Here is an 18210-nt window from a genome sequence, read left to right on the forward strand (position 1 = left end):
CTTTGGGCTCTTTTATACCTTTGGAAAGCACAGATACAACAAAACGGTATGTTGGACACTTATTATTATTATTTTTACCTTTTTGACGCATCTATAGTAGATAATTAAGCATTAGCATCAATGGACTCCAAGTCTGTACCCCATAACTGCCTACATTAGGCAGACTGTAGATTATTTTTTTCTTAAAGCTATGGCAGCTGGTAACAAGCCTATGACTTGGTTTCAACTGTTACCACTTGTGTTCTGAGTTTCACTGACCGTAGTACAGAAGAAATACAGATGTTGTGCTATTGTGAATGTAATTTTTCTTCCAATTATTACATATATATGGCATCATCAATTAGAATGGGTTAAGTTGAGATTGTTGCACATAATTTGATACCTGATATAGCAAGTATCAAGTGCACACTCATTGAATGGTTGACAACTTTAGGAGATTCTGGGCTTTGTCCCTCGTAGTGGCCGTGTGTGGAAGCCACTGTTGATTTTGTGACTAGTTACAGAGCAATTTTTCTTGGACTTGCAGTCACAGAATAGGTAGCTGCAAGGCAATATCTGCTGGAAGGCTGAGAAAAAAGCATGGAAAATGTGGGTATAAACTAGAGAGCTGAGTTTCAAAAAACTTTGAGGGTCTGGACCTTTCTGAGGAGAAGATATGGTTGAACAAATGGAAGAAATACCCTTCCCTCCAATTTTACTGCAGTAATTGAGAAGAGACAAGAGGAGAGAAATTAGTGAAATAGGAAATGACTGAAATAGGAGATTTTTATAAAATTATAAAATGGATTTGAGGACTGATTTTTCAAGATGTGGAAATATTTGTTTGGATCTGACAATAGTAATTTAAAAGGGGTTCTGTAGCCCCTCCCCCCAATTATTTCAGTTTTATTGATTTCTCAGTGCATTCAAAGGACAACAGTAGGAATTTTAGGAAATAGCTACCTCCCTGGGTGGGTGGCGGCGAGGGGGCAGGGGGAGGACAGGGAAACAATGAGAACAGTTTTGCTTTATCTCTGTAAAGATTACTATAGATATATATGAAAATAATCATTTATGTATTACACTTTGTATTTTACATGGGAGACCTTTAGAAAGGTCTCATGGTAACCATGTCCAAGTAGCATCCCTATATCTTCTAGGACAAAGAATCACATGAAATAGGTTTCAATTATGGTATATATAATGCTTTTAGTTTTGGACATTGGCAAACTCTTTGAAATCACACTTCTGTACAGTGACTTTTAGTGTGATGCATCTTCCTTTCCTTTCTCCTTCTATGTCCCTTTCCTCTTTTCCTTTCTTTCCCTCCATCCTCTCTATCCTTTCTTTCAATTAGAGATAGTTTCTTTTCAATTAGTATGTATGCTGCTTGCCAAGCTGTAAAATAATACCTAACATGTGTTCCTTAAGCTGTATGCAAGGTCACCTTTTTGATTAAGGACTGAAGAATCCTTCAGTTCAGTTCAGTTGAGTCGCTCAGTCGTGTCTGACTTTTTGCGACCCCATGAATCGCAGCACGCCAGGCCTCCCTGTCCATCACCAGGGGTTTCTTATATGAACTAAGAGCACTCTTATTTATTTTATACAATTAAAGAAACTGAGGAACTGTTGGAATTAGTTTTACTATTGTGAAGTGATGATCATTCAAAAGAAATTATAATCTTTATTGACTCAGCAGTTTACTAAACCTGAAGTGAAATTTGTCGGATTTTAAGGCATGTTGAGTGTTTGCTCACTAAGAACAAGATAAAGGAATATCATGGTCTAAAACCAGAACTTTTAAGTTTTCAGAAAGTCTTCCTGCAGTGAGATATGCTGTGCAGCCGTGTACATACAACTTGAAGGGAAGTCCTTAGTTGGGTTTTTCTGGCAAGTCTTCCACATAAGATGCATTCGTCTCAGTTCTTGATGTGGGTTGTTTCTTGAGAATAGTTTGATTTAAGGTTAGAGGGGGTTAATTATCCCATGCAACCAAAAGGAGACATTTATAAATTATCTCAAGGATACTAAACAAGAGATGAAATTCAGATATTCCTGGAAGAAAGTTGTGGATTGATCAAAGTTATGATTATAGAGAGCACTGATAGAATAACAAGTTGTGCATTAGTTTGTAGAGTGAACAGACTGACGCTGTCCCCCAACAGCACCTACCAGTGCTCTAACATTTCCCAGTTTCTCTGTCAGGAGAGGAAGGGGAAGGAATCAAGTGTCTGTATTTGGCAGAGATAAGTTAAAAACAGCTGTGTGTTGTTGAACACCTGTGCTTTCTAGGCATTGGGCAAGGCACTTCTACCTGTTATCTTTAATCCTTTTAACAAATCCCTTAAACCCTTGATTGTTTTCTCTAAATTCTGATTTATTTTTTACCTTCATAGTAGTTATCTTGTTTTTGTATGTTTATTTAATATTTATAGTTTTCTTCACTAAACTATGGACTTCCCTGGTGGCTCAGATGGTAAAGCGTCTGTCTACAACGCAGGTTCGATCCCTAGGTGGGAAAGATCTCCTGGAGAAGGAAATGGCAACCCACTCCAGTATTCTTGCCTGGAAAATCCCATGGATGGAGGAGCCTGATAGGCTACAGTCCATGGGGTCGCAAAGAGTCGGACACGACTGAGCGACTTCACTTACTTACTTAACTTCACTAAACTATGAGCCCTGTCAGGGCAGATACCATGACTGTTTTGTTCAAACCTGTACACCCAGTTTCTGGCACAATGTGTGACACTTACTAAGTTCCTAGTAGATATTTGTTGAATAAATAAACAAATGAGTGACAACAACAAAAGATAAGGGAAAGATGGAAGGAATGAAAGGAAGAAAGAGGCAGAGCTGGGATTCAAACACAGTTCATTTGACTTCAGATAATATCTCTTCCCACTCTAGAACATCAGCATGGTTTCACTTCATCTGGAATATTATTCTTGATTATATCCTTAACTGATAAAATTTCCCTAAGTTCTTAGAGCACTTCAAACCTGTTTACATCTTATTCTGAGACCTCTTACATCTTACCCTGAGACTGAATGCCATGAAAAAGGCTGTCCCATCTTTTTATCATTCTGTTGGAATATTGCAACCATTCTATGCTAACAATTCTCACCAGAAATATAGGTTTCATATGCTAGATTTTTGGGTTTCTATTCCTCCTACACAAAGAGAATGCACTTCTTTCTTTCTCTTCTGAGATTGATCCTTAATTTCAATCCTTGTGCTGGAGTGATTGTTACATGCCTTGCTGAGTTTTTTGCTTGAGAAGATGGGTGTCACTCTAACTAGAGATAACTTATGGGAGGAGTCAGGCCAACCCAAGGAGCTCCTATCCTTGCAGGTGCCAGGCACTGGGGCTTGGTTTGGTCATTCAGCAGTGACCTCTTTCCACTTAGTTCAGTTTTATTGCTTGAATTTTTCCTTTACAAATATCATTATCAAGAAGTATTTTTGTTTAAACATTGGCATTTGCATGACACTATCAACTATTTCATTTCCTTTTATTCCTAGTGTCATCTTTTAAAAAGCCTTATTATGTCCTTCCATCTCTTTCCCAGGATGGGAGGAAATGTAAGAATGTAGAGAGTAAATGCAAGATTCACCTAATCTCTTTCCACCTAGTGTGAAAGGTGTCATTGTAGTTAGGCTTTCAGCGATGCTATGTAGCCTTGGAAGTATATACTTTCAAGGCTGTATAGATGTGGTTAGTTCAAACAGGAATTATGTATCTCCCAGGTATATTGAATGGTATTTAAATCTTGATATCAACTTAAAGAACCCTATATAAATTCCCAAGGAGGGTATAAGAAACAGATTTCTGTGATGTGAAGCTTCTTGGAAGCTCTGACCATCTGAGAATCTATCATTTGAAGCAGTCTGGCCTACTTACAAGTTAGTATCTTAGTAAAGAGTGATCTGAGCCATTAGAGTCTTCACTTTAGATGGTATAACAGTGGTCAATGTAACATCCAAGTTGCCCTCTGAAAACTTTTTAAAGGAGATTAAACCAGTCAATCCTAAAAGAAATCAACCCTGAATATTCACTGGAAGGAATGATGCTGAAGCTGAAGCTCCAGTCCTTTGGCCACCTGATGCGAAAAGCTGACTCATTGGAAAAGACCCTGTTGCTGGGAAAGACCGAGGGCAGGAGGAGAAGGGGGCAACAGAGGATGAGCTGGTTGGATGGCATCACCGACTCAATAGACATGAGTTTGAGAAAACTCCAGGAGATAGTGAAGTACAGGAAGTCTGGTGTGCTGCAGTTCATGGGGTTGCAAAGAGTTAGACACGACTCAGCAATTGAACAGCAGCAAATCTGTTTTGCAGTTATGGTAAATCCTTTCCTTGGTAGCAAATATTTTCTTCCAAGGAGAGTGTTTAGCTTCTGTTGGAAATTAATTCAACTCCATAAATATATACTGGGTACTGAGTGTATTCAAAACAGAACATTAGGTGCTGCATTGGAGATAAATGCAAATGTATGGAGTTTCTGCTATCAAGAACTTTAGAATCTAGACATAATTACTGAACTTTCTTATTCTTTTTTGTGTCTCTGTGTCTAAATCAGTGTGTAGCTCAAAGGAGGGATTAATAAATGTTAAGTAAATTGCACTGATTATTGCAGAGGAGACAAACAGAGGAGATATGTTATTCTCTATGCCTTAATAATGGTGAAGGCAATGGCAACCCACTCCAGTACTCTCGCCTGGAAAATCCCATGGGCAGAGGAGGCTGTTAGGCTGCAGTCCATGGGGTCACTAAGAGTCGGACATGACTGAGAGACTTCACTTTCACTTTTCACTTTCATTCATTGGAGAAGGAAATGGCAACCCACTCCAGTGTTCTTGCCTGGAGAATCCCAGGTACGTGGGAGCGTGGTGGGCTGCCGTCTATGGGGTTGCACAGAGTCAGACACGACTGAAGCGACTTTGCAGCAGTAGCAACAGCTTGCTTTAATAAAAATAAATTGTTCTCTAGGGAGTTCGAAAGAATTAAAGATAATCCCTTTAAGAAGAAGGACCTTAACTTAGGAAGCAGGCTTTCTGATATTCTTTGCATGTTGAATTGAATTTTATCACTGGAATAGGAGATGAAGAGACAGGTGTATCTTAGTAGTGAGAGAACTAGCACAAACATGGTTAGGGGATAGATGGAAGGAAACAGGGAAGTATGGGATAGGGAATAATGAGAAGTCCAGTTTGACTGAGGTATAGGGTATGCATAAGCTAGAAAATTTAGTGTGATTATATCATTGTGGCACATAATGGTAAGCTAAGGCATTTGGTAGATTTGATAGAGCCATCAATCCAAATAGCTGAATGGTATTGCAAGAGCTTTGCTTTTGAGAAGTTAGTTCAGCCAGCAGTTTGTAGAGTTGATTAAAGGGGGAATAAATGACTTTAATTAGGGAAACACCTTGTAAGATAGTTCAGGCAGGAGGTAAAAGGTTTAAACAAGGGTAGGTATTTTGAGAACAGAATGTTAGAAACAGAAAGAAGAGACTTTGTTAATGTGGTGTTAGTAAGATGGCTGGATTATATCTGATGGGGAGCATGAGGAAAAGAAAGGAGTAAAAATTACTCATTGCTTTTCCCTGTTCCCTGTTCTCAGCACTGAATTTTTGAAAAGGCAGAGGGAAAATATCATGCTAATAATTTCATGTCAATGCTCAAATCCCTTGCATCTCATTGGTTAGATCCCCACTGAAATTGAGGATACTTTTTCTTCCCATGGAGGCCTGGAAGGAAGATGTGTTTTTAAATGAATGAGAACATACTTAAAGATAAAATCACTTGAGAATTTAAAGGCATAGCCTAAACACAAAAGATGTTAATACTAGGAACTCAAGTGTACAGGCAGGGCATTGTTGATTTCAGGGACATAAAGTAAAACTTGGTTACCATGAGTGAGAAGAGGGAAGATACTGCGAATTATGGCATTCCTATCAGGTGGCTTTCACATAGGGATTAATACATGACATCTGTGAGGAATAAAACAGGTGTGCACAGAGTCTGGTTACTTTTAAAACTCTCTCAGATAAAATGATGACTACAACTTGTTATATTGCTACATTCTGTCCTCCACAGAAGGTATAGTCAAAGGAAATATTATGCTTTGGGTATAGGCCCTTTCTACTTGTCTCTTTCAAGGGAAAAGGAAATAATGCAGGAAAATATATTCATGACTAAGAAAAAACACTGAAATAAGATTTTTAAAATAAACTTTTTCAAGAAAATGGAATAAAGTCAAGTTGATTTTGAAAAGGATTCTTATCATTCAGACTAACACTAACATGCATTAACTCACTTATTTACTCACTCAATAAGAATATGAATTCAGGATTCTTCTGGACATGAGGTGGAATTTAAAATGGTGAATGAAGAGTTTAGTCATTAGGAATTTATAATCTATTATGGGAAGAGATGAAATATACATATATATATATAAAAGGAAAAAAGTAACTGTTACAAAACCTAGTAATTCCTCTCTAGGAAATGTTTTGCCCAGTGTTTCTCCTGGGAGACTTGCAGGAGTTGTTCTTCTCCAATCAAATGTATTCAGCTGTATGTACTGTATGTACCTCAGCCTGCTGACACACGGAGCCCCTTGGCAGCTCGTCATCAAAGGGTGTGTATGACTTAGGTTTCTGTCTCACTTGGACCTATCAAGCTGTTCATTTTATGTATTGCCTGATAGGTTTCAGTGAAACGCTTTTTGAATGAATTACAGACACGCTCTCTTACATTCTATCAACTGAGATATTTGGGGTTAAAAATCTTAAAAATTTATGTATCTTATGGGAAAGTTAAAAGTCTGTTACTTTTCCACATCTTAAGCTTTTTACATGTCTTTATATTTTAAAACTCCAAAACAACTTTTGAGTGCCTTCTGTGAATCAAAACTGTAGTAGATACTACGTATTAGTTTAAAAATATACCGTGTAGAATTCCTGCCACCCCTGGATACTACTATGTACTAGCTGTGATCTTAGGCAAATCATGTAACCTCTTGGAACCTTAGCATGCTCATCTGTAAAGTGAGAATATAACCTACTGCATGTTTTTTTTTTTTTTAAGCAGCTTTATTGAGATATAATTGGCATATAATAAACTTCATATATTTAGAGTATAATTTGGTGTTTTGATATATGGATACACCAGTCAAGCCATTTTCGCAGTAAAGATAATTTACATATACATAATCCTAATGGTTTCTTAATGCCCCTTCAGAATCCCTTACTCTACCCCTCCTTGATCTGTTTTCAGTCTTATCCCTAGGCAATCACTGGTCTGTTGCCATTATAGATTGCATTAAAAGTTTTGTTTTATGTAAGTGGAATCATACGTTATATACAATTTTTTGGTCTAGTTTCTTTCATTCAGCGTGATTACTTTGAGATACATGCATGTGCATGTCAATAACTTATTTTTAAAATTGAGGATTAGTATTTCATTGTAAGTAGATACCACAATTTGATTATCCATTTAGGTGCTTTCTAATTCTTGGCTGTTACAAATGAAGCTGCTTTGAACATTTGTCTTTAGGTGGACATGTTTTTTCATTTCTTTTGGATAAATACCTAGGAATTGAATAACTAGGTTACATAGGTGCATGTTTAACTTTATAAGAACTGCTGATTTTTCCAAAGTGGTTTATCATTTTACATTCCTACTAGCAATGTGTAAGAGTTCCAGCTGTCCCACATTCTTAACACTTTGTATGTTTAGTCTTCAATTTTAGCTATTCAAGTGGTCTGTAGTGGGTGATTCACTGTGATTTTAATTTTTATTTCCCTAATGACAGATGATGTTGAGCTTTCTTCATGTGCCTTTTTGTCATCCATGTATCTACTTTGTTGAAGTGTCTTTTAAATCTTTTGCTGTTCTTTTCTTTTTTTAAATTGGGGTTGTCTTTTTTTATTGAGTTGTTATAGCTTTTTAATTTTTTTTTAATTATGAGTTATTTGTCAGATACATGTTTTCTGTATATTTTTTACTGGTCTGTGGCTTGCCTCTTAAGTGTCTTTTGAAGAGCCAGTGTTTTACCGGTCTCTTCAGAGCCTCATTTCCGCCCTGACACCATGGAATATTACTCAGCCATTAAAAAGAATTCATTTGAACCAGTCCTAATGAGATGGATGAAGCTGGAGCCCATTATACAGAGTGAAGTAAGCCAGAAAGATAAAGAACATTACAGCATACTGACACATGTATATGGAATTTAGAAAGGTGATAACGATAACCCTATATTCAGAACAGAAAAAGAGACACAGAAATACAGAACAGACTTTTGAACTTTGTGGGAGAATGTGAGGGTGGGATATTTCAAAAGAACAGCATGTATACTATCTATGGTGAAACAGATCACCAGCCCAGGAGGGATGCACGAGACAAGTGCTCCGGCCTGGTGCACTGGGAAGACCCAGAGGAATCGGGTGGAGAGGGAGGTGGGAGGGGGGATCGGGATTGGGAATACATGTAAATCCATGGCTGATTCATATCAATGTATGACAAAACCCACTGGAAAAAAATAATAATAATAATAAAAAAAAAATTAAAAAAAAAAAAAAAAAGAAGAGCCAGTGTTTTAAATTTTGATAAAGTCCAATTATTGTTTCTCTTTTGTATTTCATACTTTCTGTGTCACTTTTGAGAAATTTTTGCAAAACCCAAGGTTGCTAGGATTGTTTTTCTAAGCATTTCATTAGAAGTTTTATAGTTTTAGATTTTAATTTAGGTCTATGATTTGTTTTGAGTTTATTTTTGTAATAGGGTGAGATGTGACTTCAGGTTTAAATTTTTGCTTATGGCTATCCAAGTTTTCTAATGCCATTGTCTGAAAAGGTTTTCTTTTTCCCCATTAAATTGCCTTGGCACTTTTGTTGAAAATATGTTGACCATATATGTAGAGGTTTATTTCTGGAGTCTCTACTCTGTTCCATTGATCTATTTGTCTGTTTTTTATGCTATTATCCTGATTACTTGATTACTGTAGCCTCATAGAATGAGATGGGAAGTGTTACCTTCTATTCAGTTTTCTGAAAGAGTTTGTGTACAATAGGTATTATTACTTTTTAAATATGTGAAAGCCTTCACTAACGAAACCATCTGGGCTTGGAGTTTTCTTTCTGGGAGGGTTTTTAACTACAAATTAAATTTTTAAAAATAGGTATAGGGCTATTTAGGTTCTCTGTCTCATCTAGGTTATGAACTTTATGAATATATAGTGATGTTACCTCTGATTTATGATAGGAGAATGTAAATATAACAGCAATCATCATATTGCTTTCCTGTTTTCTATTTTGTTGATTTCTGTTTCTGGTCTTATTATTTCACTTTTTTCTTCATACTTTAGGTTTCAATTGCTCTTATTTTTCTAGTTTCTTAAGGTAAAAGCTGAGAGCACTGATTTGAGACCCCCTTTTTCAATATGGGTTTTAGTGCTATAAAATTAGTAATGCTTTAGCCATGTTTCATAAATTTTATTATGTGGTATTTACATTTTTATTTAATTCAAAAGACTTTCTAGTTTCCCTTTTGATTTCTGTGTCATTTAGAAGTGTTATTTTCTAATATTTTTATATTTTCCAGCTGTCTTTTTGTTGCTGAATTCCTAGTTTTTTTGTTGGTTGGCAAATTCTATTAATGTAAACTAGATAAAGCTGGTTGAAAGTGTTGCCCCAGTCTTCAATATCCTTAACTGATTTTTTTGGTCTATGTGTTCTATCATTAATGCAGGGAAGGAGATTCTGAGAACTCTGATGAAATTTCTTCCTGACATTTTATTAGTTTTTCTTCCTTGTATTTTGAAGCTCAATTAGGTGGATACATTTAGAGTCATTATGGCCTCCTAATGAGTTTACCCCATTATCATTGTATAAGAATCCATTTATCCATAGTAATATTCTTTGCTTTGAAATATGCTTTGTCTTATAGCCATGGCAGCTTTCTTTTTATTAGTGGTACCATGGGATGTGTTTTCCATTCTTTCACTTTTATAGTATTGTGTCTTCATTTTAAAAATGGATTTTGTATAGCCTGCATGCAGTTGAGTCTTGCTTTTTATCCAGTATGACAATCTCTCCCTTTTAATTTGGCTGTTTATTTACATTTAATTTGACTATTGACATGGTTGAGTTTAAATATAAGATATACCTTTGTTTCTTATTTGTACCACCTGTCATCATCACTTTCCCCCCCTTTTCTTGTTTTTTTAAAAAATTTATTAAAAATGTTAAATTTCATTTAAAATCTCTTATTGGCTTATTAATTCCATTTTTAAATTGTATTTTAGTAGTTGCTTTAGTATTTATAGCAATCCTATACAATTTATCACAGTCTTACCTCAAGTAATATCTCACAGGACACACAGGATGAGAATCTTATAATAATATACTTCCATTTTTCCTTCCCAGCCTCTGTGCAACTATTACCCACTTGATCTTAGTCAAAAGGCTAAGAAAAGATGCCTCTGTGCAATCATTGCCTTACATATTACTTCTACATATGTTATAAATCTAAATATAGTTATTTTTGTTTTGAATAGTCAATATTTTAAAGATATTAAAAAATAAAGTCTTTCGTATTTACCCAGATGTTTACCATGTTGTGTTCTTTTTCTTCTTTGTGTAGATTCAGATTTCTGTTTGTCAGGTACCTTCTGCTTGAAAGACCTCTTCAATATTTCTGGTAGGATATGTCTGCTGGTGAGATGGTGATTTTTCATCACCTTTTATATTCATGAAAAGTCTTTATTTTGCTAACTATAGACTATTAGATTAACTTTTTGTGGTTCAATAATTTAAAAATATCGATCCATTGTCTTTTAGTTTATATTGTTTTCAAAAAGCTGTCTGCTATAATTTTTATGTTTCTTTGTGTATGGTGTGTCATTTCCTCTGGCTGCTTTTAAGATTTTCTCTTTATCATTGATTGTAAGCAACATTATTACTATGTGCCTTAGTGTAGTTTTCTTAATGTTTGTTGAGCTTGGATTTTTTGCGATTCTTGTACCAATAGGTTTATTGTTTTTGTCACATCTGAAAATTTTTCAGGCATTATTACTTAAGAACTTTTTATTCACTCCTATTCTTTGTGGAATCCAATTACACATGTTTTAGGAGGCTTGAAGTTGTTCTTCAGTTCACTGATTCTGTTCACATTTTTTTTTCACCTCCATCTCAGTTTCATTTTAGATTTTTTCTGTAGATAAGTCTTGAAGTCCACTTGTCTTTGTCCTTCAGTGTTGAATCTGCTTTTAATTCTACTCCCATGATTTTTCACCCAAGACATTGTATTTCTTTTATATCTAGAAGTTACAGTTGAGTCTTTATTATATATTCAAGATCTCTGCTTAGTATGTTTAGTATTTATTTTAGCTTCATGGACAAATAAGATGCAACTAATAACTATTTGAATATCTGTATACTAATTCTATCATCTGTGTCATTTCTGGGTAAATTTCAATTGATTGCTTTTTCTCTTCATAATGAGTGGTATTTCTCTGCTTCCTTTCATACTGATGGTATTTAATTGGATGCCAGAAATTGTGTAAATTTTACCTTGTCAAGTCCTGAATCTTTCAATATTTCTATAAATATTTTTGGATTTTTTTCTGGTATGTAGTTAATATACTTGGAAATAGTTTGATTCTTTCAGTACTTGCTTATAATCACTGTCAGTTGGAACCAGTACCTTCTTTAGTGTAGGGCTAAGTTTCTACACTGCTGAGGCAATACTCTTATGAGTATTCTATCCAATGTCCTGGCATTATGAAGTTTTACACTTTGATGACGAGAAATTAAATTATTCCTGGATTTGTGTGAGCTCTGGGGATTGATTATATATTTTTCTAACCTTGGTTGATTTCCTCACACATGTGTGCTTATCAGTAATTGTGAGGGATTCTCTTCCAGACCTCTGGAAGTCTGTGCAGGTCTCTCTCTCTGTTACTCTGCCTTATCAACTATATCCACCTTGGCCTCGCTAGACTCCCAGCTTCATTTTCTTAGACCATTAGGCTCTGCCTCTGTATACTGCAGTTAGTCATTTCTTTCTTGAGGCAGTAAGCTGGGACAACTGTAGGGAAGACCTCATTTGTTTTTCCTTTCTCAGGAATCACTGTTCTTCATTGCTTGATGTCTAGTTTCTGAAAACTGTTGTCATTATGTATTTCATCCAGTTTTTTTTTTTTTCTAGTTGTTTAACCCAGAGGATAAATCTAGTCCCTTTTAGTTCATCTTTTTCAGGGGCAGAAGTCTCCACATATGTGAATAAATATATGATATATATTAAACATTCAGTATATTGTGTGCTTCACACATAAAAATTACTAATTGATCATTACTATTGTCATTTCTCCACCTGCATCCTGTTCAATAATGAAACTTAGCTTTATATACAACCTTCTATATGAAGCCTTCCAGATGAAACTCTTTATTCTTTGTACTCATATCACTTTTTAAATATACTTTCATTATGACATGGATCTACATTATAAATTTTGGTTTACTTATTTGTAGTTTGTTGTAGATTATAAGTTCTTAGACAAATGAGGTCTATCTTATTTACCTATTCTTAGTTTTTAGCATATAGTAAATGCTTATATTTTGTTGCATAAATGAATAATTGAGAATATCTTACATCTTCTAGGAAATATTTAAGAGTAGAATTCTTGATTAGGAAGGAAAGCGAAGGAAGGTTGATTAGGAAGGTTTAGTGGTATGAGAACATTTGAGCAGAATGAAGGTGGAGAGTTCCAGAGAGCAGCATGGAAGCAAAAGGTGGTTGGTTGAAGCTGATAATATGTAATAATGATAATGATAATAACACTAGTAAATACTTCTACTACTAAAGTTATTATAAAGGTGAGAGAGGCTAGAGGAGTATAGATTGGAGAGTAAGAGAGCTTTATTATAGTGTGTCAATGAAACCATTTTATGAAACTTTCAGCACCTTGCTGAATATAGACGATAACGTTGGTAGCATTACATAAATATGTATTGTGTGAATCAGTATAACTTGAATTATTATAATAGAGGCTTTTAAAGTGCTGAGAGAACACTATACTTTTTGGAATAAGTGAACCTTGGAAGGAGGTGGTAGGAATAGATTAACTGAGAAGCAAAAAGAAATCTTAGATAGTAGAGAACAGCATAAATACAAAAAATACTATGGGCAATAAATGACCATAATAGAATGAACAAATGGACCTTGGAGCTGGGTTCACTAGGGCTTCACTTTTATCTCTGCCACTTGGTGTAATTCTGGAAAATTGCTTAGCTTATCTGAGACTCAGTTCCTTCATCTGTAAAATGGGTGTGGTTGTTGTGAAGATTATATGATGCATAGAATAAATTTATTTTATGTCTGGCAGATAGTGGGTCCAATAACTATTAGTTTCTTCTTTTTAGACTTTCTATATCTTCTGATGAGGAAAGAGAAATGCTTCAAGAAGGACTTTGTGACCCCTCATCACTTTGTATAAGAGCCCAGGTATAATATATAATTTATGAGTATAACTAATGTTCCCATTTATTTCCTATTTCCATGGCAAATGAGGATTGAATTGTATTTTTGTGGTCTAATCTTAAGACCTTAGGTAACTTTAACACCAAGTTTCTTTGCATCTTCTAGTTTTAACTTATGTTTATAACTATTGGAATTATTGGCTAACTTTACATACAAATGAAACAATTTTACAACCACAGTTCAATATTTTTCAGAAGTGTTTCTATTTATAGGGAATATATCTACTGAATGAAAGATTGGAAAGACGAGTATCAGAAATTCTAAAGTTTGCCAAGTCTGGAAACTACTTGTATTCTTTTAAGTTATTTGTTTTAAGAATAAAATCAGTTTGATGTCAATTTCCCATCATGGAAATCATATAATATAAGGTACAGAGTAAAGTTTAGAAACTTTTGACTTTTAAAAAATAATCATACTTTAAATCTCCAATTGGTTTATAAAAGAACGTTATTAACGTGCACTTACAAAAATTTTTGGATACATGGATTTTAAAAGAAGTTTTAGATTAACTAAAACAGAGTAACTTTTTTTTTTTCCACTGAAGGAAGAATTCTGGACTCTTCCGGTTAGCTAACTCCATGCTTGGTTGAGAGAGCTAAAGAATTTGCAGTCACTAGAATAAAAATTGATAAGCTGTCGTAGTCTTGGAGTCAATTTTCAGCACTGTTTTTGGCTGTTGAATACTTGCGTTGACATATACTACTCATAGGTATAGTGCATAATGCTGCTAATCCTTCCAAGTGAAGAACCACCTTTAATCATGTACCTGGTGTCTCGACTTCTGGGTGCTGAGTTGGCAAGGATCTGGCATGTGGTGGCACCTGACTTCATCTGCTGTTTTCACTATAGACCAGTTCTTTGCATTTATGAGTCAGTCTGGCCTCGATGACAGTTTGAGTGGTTGAAAGTGACCTTAGTTTTAGTTTAAGACATGTTGCCTCCAGGATACTTGTAAACATGTTGAGAGGCTGAGTTTTGATGAATGTCACAAAACTCCTCAACAGAATATGAACTGAGACCAAGGACCCGACAATATTAATAATTCAACATTTGGCAGTATTGTGGATATTAATGCATTCATAGTTCATGTTGACAAACCTGGGCCCAATCACATGTGAAAATGAGTTTAGTCATCTAATTTTAGTTTCTGGTGAGTATTTTCATACTTTTTTTCAAACTGGATGAGATGAAGAAAATAATCACTTTGTAGAGATGCAAGGTTCATAGCTATGAGCACATAACTGTGTTGAGAAATAAAAGAAAATGTTTTACAGTAAATTGCCATCTTGATTTAATGAAATAATGGTTAAGAATTCTTATAGTGCATTAAGGCTGATTTGTGATATTTTAAATTGCCCGTTTATTCATAATTTGAATGTAAAGTACCTATTTTGGTATTTCAGCTAAACATATAACTCCTAACTTTAAATAACCAGTAAATTTATGTTATCTATATTGGTAAACTGTATAAAGCATTTATAATGAAACTTAAAGCATGTTAATAATAAGTACATATAATAGCTAAATATATTCAGTATTTTACAAATATTGCTTTCATGGGTAAATAAATGTATCTTCTTATATTAAAATGCCACAGTAATGACACAAATCTATTTAATTATTAGTAACTCTAGGACACACCTCATAATTTGTGGGTCCTAGAAATAATATGGCAGTGACTGGAGTGGAAAGATCTTGCTCCTTAAGTTTTGGTGATTTGTTGAGCTGTTTAAATAATCTATGTCCTTCTGGCACATATCCAGATACATTTTATGATCACAAAAGAATTATTTTAGATCTCTAAACTAGCATCTTTTAGACTAATATTACCACTTTGTTGTAAAGTTTCTTCTTTTAAAGGGTATAAATGAAGAATTTAAATTTTTATGTGAAGAAAAAGGATATTATTTGCTCCTTGAAGTATTTGGGTCTGTATTTCTACCTAGAAATTCTTATTGTTATATTCAAGTTGAGTGGCAAAGGCGAAAGGCTTATAAATTAAAAAAAAACTTTTTGTGGTCATAAAATATGATTTATATTACTTGGTGAAAGACATCAACTTAACACTGGAAGGAAATAAACAAATCAAATGGACACTATTTTATTTTGATTGCTTATATGCCTTTAATAAATTTCAAAATAGTCAGACTTACGTCTCAATATTGTATTTTTATTCACATATATCTTCAAATGGGCAATTATGTCCACATGATAAATATGTGGGGTTAATAATGATATTTGCTACCTGTGTCATGAAGCAGCTCCTTTTGATCCTTATGTAAAAAATTCCATAGTTTTCCTGGTACATCTTTAGAGTATGAAAAATCTCAATTAAAAAGAAAAAAAATAACACTAAAAATCTCATCCTGCCAAGATGTGAATTATACATAAGGTCTGAAAATAAGTAGAAAAGAATTGGAAGTCCATTTTAGATAGCAGACTGGGTCCATTCAAATAATTTGCAGGCATGGTTTCATTATGCTATAGTTGTAGTAGATGATGATGTGCTACATGCTTAGAATCAAAGTGGAATAGGTCTTAAACCAAAATCTACTTTGGTAACTTTGATTCAGTTTCTTGCCACTTCTATGTCCCTTGCAAAGGAGAATGCACTATATCTTTGTGAACAACTTGAATTGCTCTTGCACTGGAAAATCATAAAGTCCAACTTGGCTTTTGGCACAGATTAGGTAAAGCTGATTTTAAAAGGGAAAAATTGGATACTTAGCAAACCCTAGTGGAATCTTCCCTGGTAGCTTAGCTGGTAAAGAATCTGCCTGTAATGCAGGAGACTCTGCTTCAATTCCTGGGTTGGGAAGATCCCCTGGAGGAGATCATGGCAACCCACTCCAGTATTCTTGCTTGGAGAATCCCCATGGACAGAGCAGCCTCGCAGGCTACAGTCTATGGGGTTACAACGGGTCGGACATGACTGAGTGACTCAGCAGCAGCAAACCCTAGCAGATATTTTGACACAATCTCGGAACTGATAAGAGTTGTCATAAATTTAAATATTACCTTTCCTACCACAGAAACTTCACTAATAAATGACTTTGAATATTTTATGAATGACTAAGCATTCTTTTTTTACTAATAAGTCCTCTGGAAAGCTATGACTTTTTTGGAATGGTTTTACTTTTGGAGAAAAGAGTGTTGAAGAGAAGGTACTGATGACGTGTCACATAATTTTACAACTTTCATAACTGCTTTTAACTACAAAACTATCTCTGATTAAAATAACAATTGAGCTTGTAATTTCATCTGAACAGCTGCTGCTACAGGGGGTCATTACCTTGGAGAGCTCGAAAATAATCGTACTCCTGGTACATGAGTTATGTAGTCTTGTGTTTTACAGCAAAGCACAAAGTTTAAAGCCTATAGAAGAATGTTATTTGAAAGCTGTCAAACCATGTTAAAAAAGACTGCATCGTCAAAAGGCCCTGGTGGCCACGATTCTGCATGTAGCCTTGTCTTATTCATTATAAAATGCATGTTTATAAAGTTCCACAGAGCATCCAATTCCCAATTCACTTATATCAGCAAGACTTAACTTGCTCATTAATCTAAATTCTTTTGCAACTTTAATCTACATGTTTAATTAATCATAAAATGAGGCGGTAAGTAATTTCAGCAATGTGTGGCTTGTTATCAGATGCATTTAATCACTCTTCTGTGAGCTCATTTGGAAACACCTGAAGATGTCGAGTGCAGTTTGAATAAGCATAAATTATTCTTTGTCAGTGTACTTCACTCAACTAATAAGACATTAATTTAAAAGGCACTGTTTGTCATTTTTAGATCTTTACCAATATTTTTAGCTTAGCAATATAACTCTAATTGTATATATGATTCACAACTAGTGCCCGACATAGGAAAGGGTAAGAGTTTAATTCATTTTTCTTATTTACATGTAATTATGTCATGTAATCTTAGTTTTTAATGAGGATTAACCATCTTGTAAGTATTCATATGCTTTTGGAATAAGGTACTAATGAACTATAGTTGGAAAAATTATTTGTTGGTACAAAGACTTGTGATTCCTTATTGCTTGTCTAGGTTAGGTCTGAAAAGACATGAGGTTTGGGACAGGGCTTTGATTTGAGGATGTAGATATTGCATAGAGATTATATGATACAGATGTTAACTTTAAATAATTCAAGTAAAATAGCTATATTCAACCATCCCACATAATAACATATGTAATTCTTATATAGGATCAGGTGGCCTAAAATAATGAGAGTCCCATTTTATACACTATTCGCTTAACAGTATTGCCCAGTTGATGACAGCATTTTTTTTTAAAAGACAAGAAACAAGAACAACAATAAAAACAAAAACTCACTCAAAGCTTCAGAGCAAAAGAAAATTCATGAGGGCTGAATGAGTTATATATCTTGGTGTCAGGACTATAGGAATAAAAATTCCATTTTATAGGATGTCATCACCTGTCCTGTTTATGCCATGAGAGCAGTGACACACGGTAAGAATAATTATCTCAGTGAAAACAAATTTATTTACCTGCCGTGGAGCATCCCTTTTCATCTTACTCATGAACTTATCTGACTCATATGCTATCTATGCATTGTCAGCAGTAAGCCAGAGGGGATGATTCCTGAAAAGGGAATATTGGTTTGAGCTGAAATATAGCCATATTCTCCATTTTTATTTGATGCGCACACCTTCTGGGTTT

General features: G+C 34.7%; 1 protein-coding gene across 12 annotated transcripts in view; it reads left to right on the top strand.

The window, feature by feature from the left end:
• Positions 1-18210, top strand: part of SOX6 (SRY-box transcription factor 6) — a 685495-nt gene that overhangs the window by 153556 nt on the left and 513729 nt on the right. For 4 of the 12 annotated variants that reach the window (XM_061146939.1, XM_061146914.1, XM_061146950.1 and 1 more), the window contains exon 3: positions 13403-13484. The exons of 7 other annotated variants lie outside the window; for them this stretch is intronic. The gene's annotated coding sequence lies outside the window, so the exon portion shown is untranslated. Of the gene's footprint in view, positions 1-10660; positions 10680-13402; positions 13485-18210 lie in introns of those variants that run through there. One more of the 12 variants, XM_061146959.1, reaches the window with a different exon arrangement.

The sequence above is a fragment of the Dama dama genome, chromosome 1 (genome assembly GCF_033118175.1).
Source record: "Dama dama isolate Ldn47 chromosome 1, ASM3311817v1, whole genome shotgun sequence".
In the NCBI taxonomy this organism is placed as follows: Eukaryota; Metazoa; Chordata; class Mammalia; order Artiodactyla; family Cervidae; genus Dama; species Dama dama.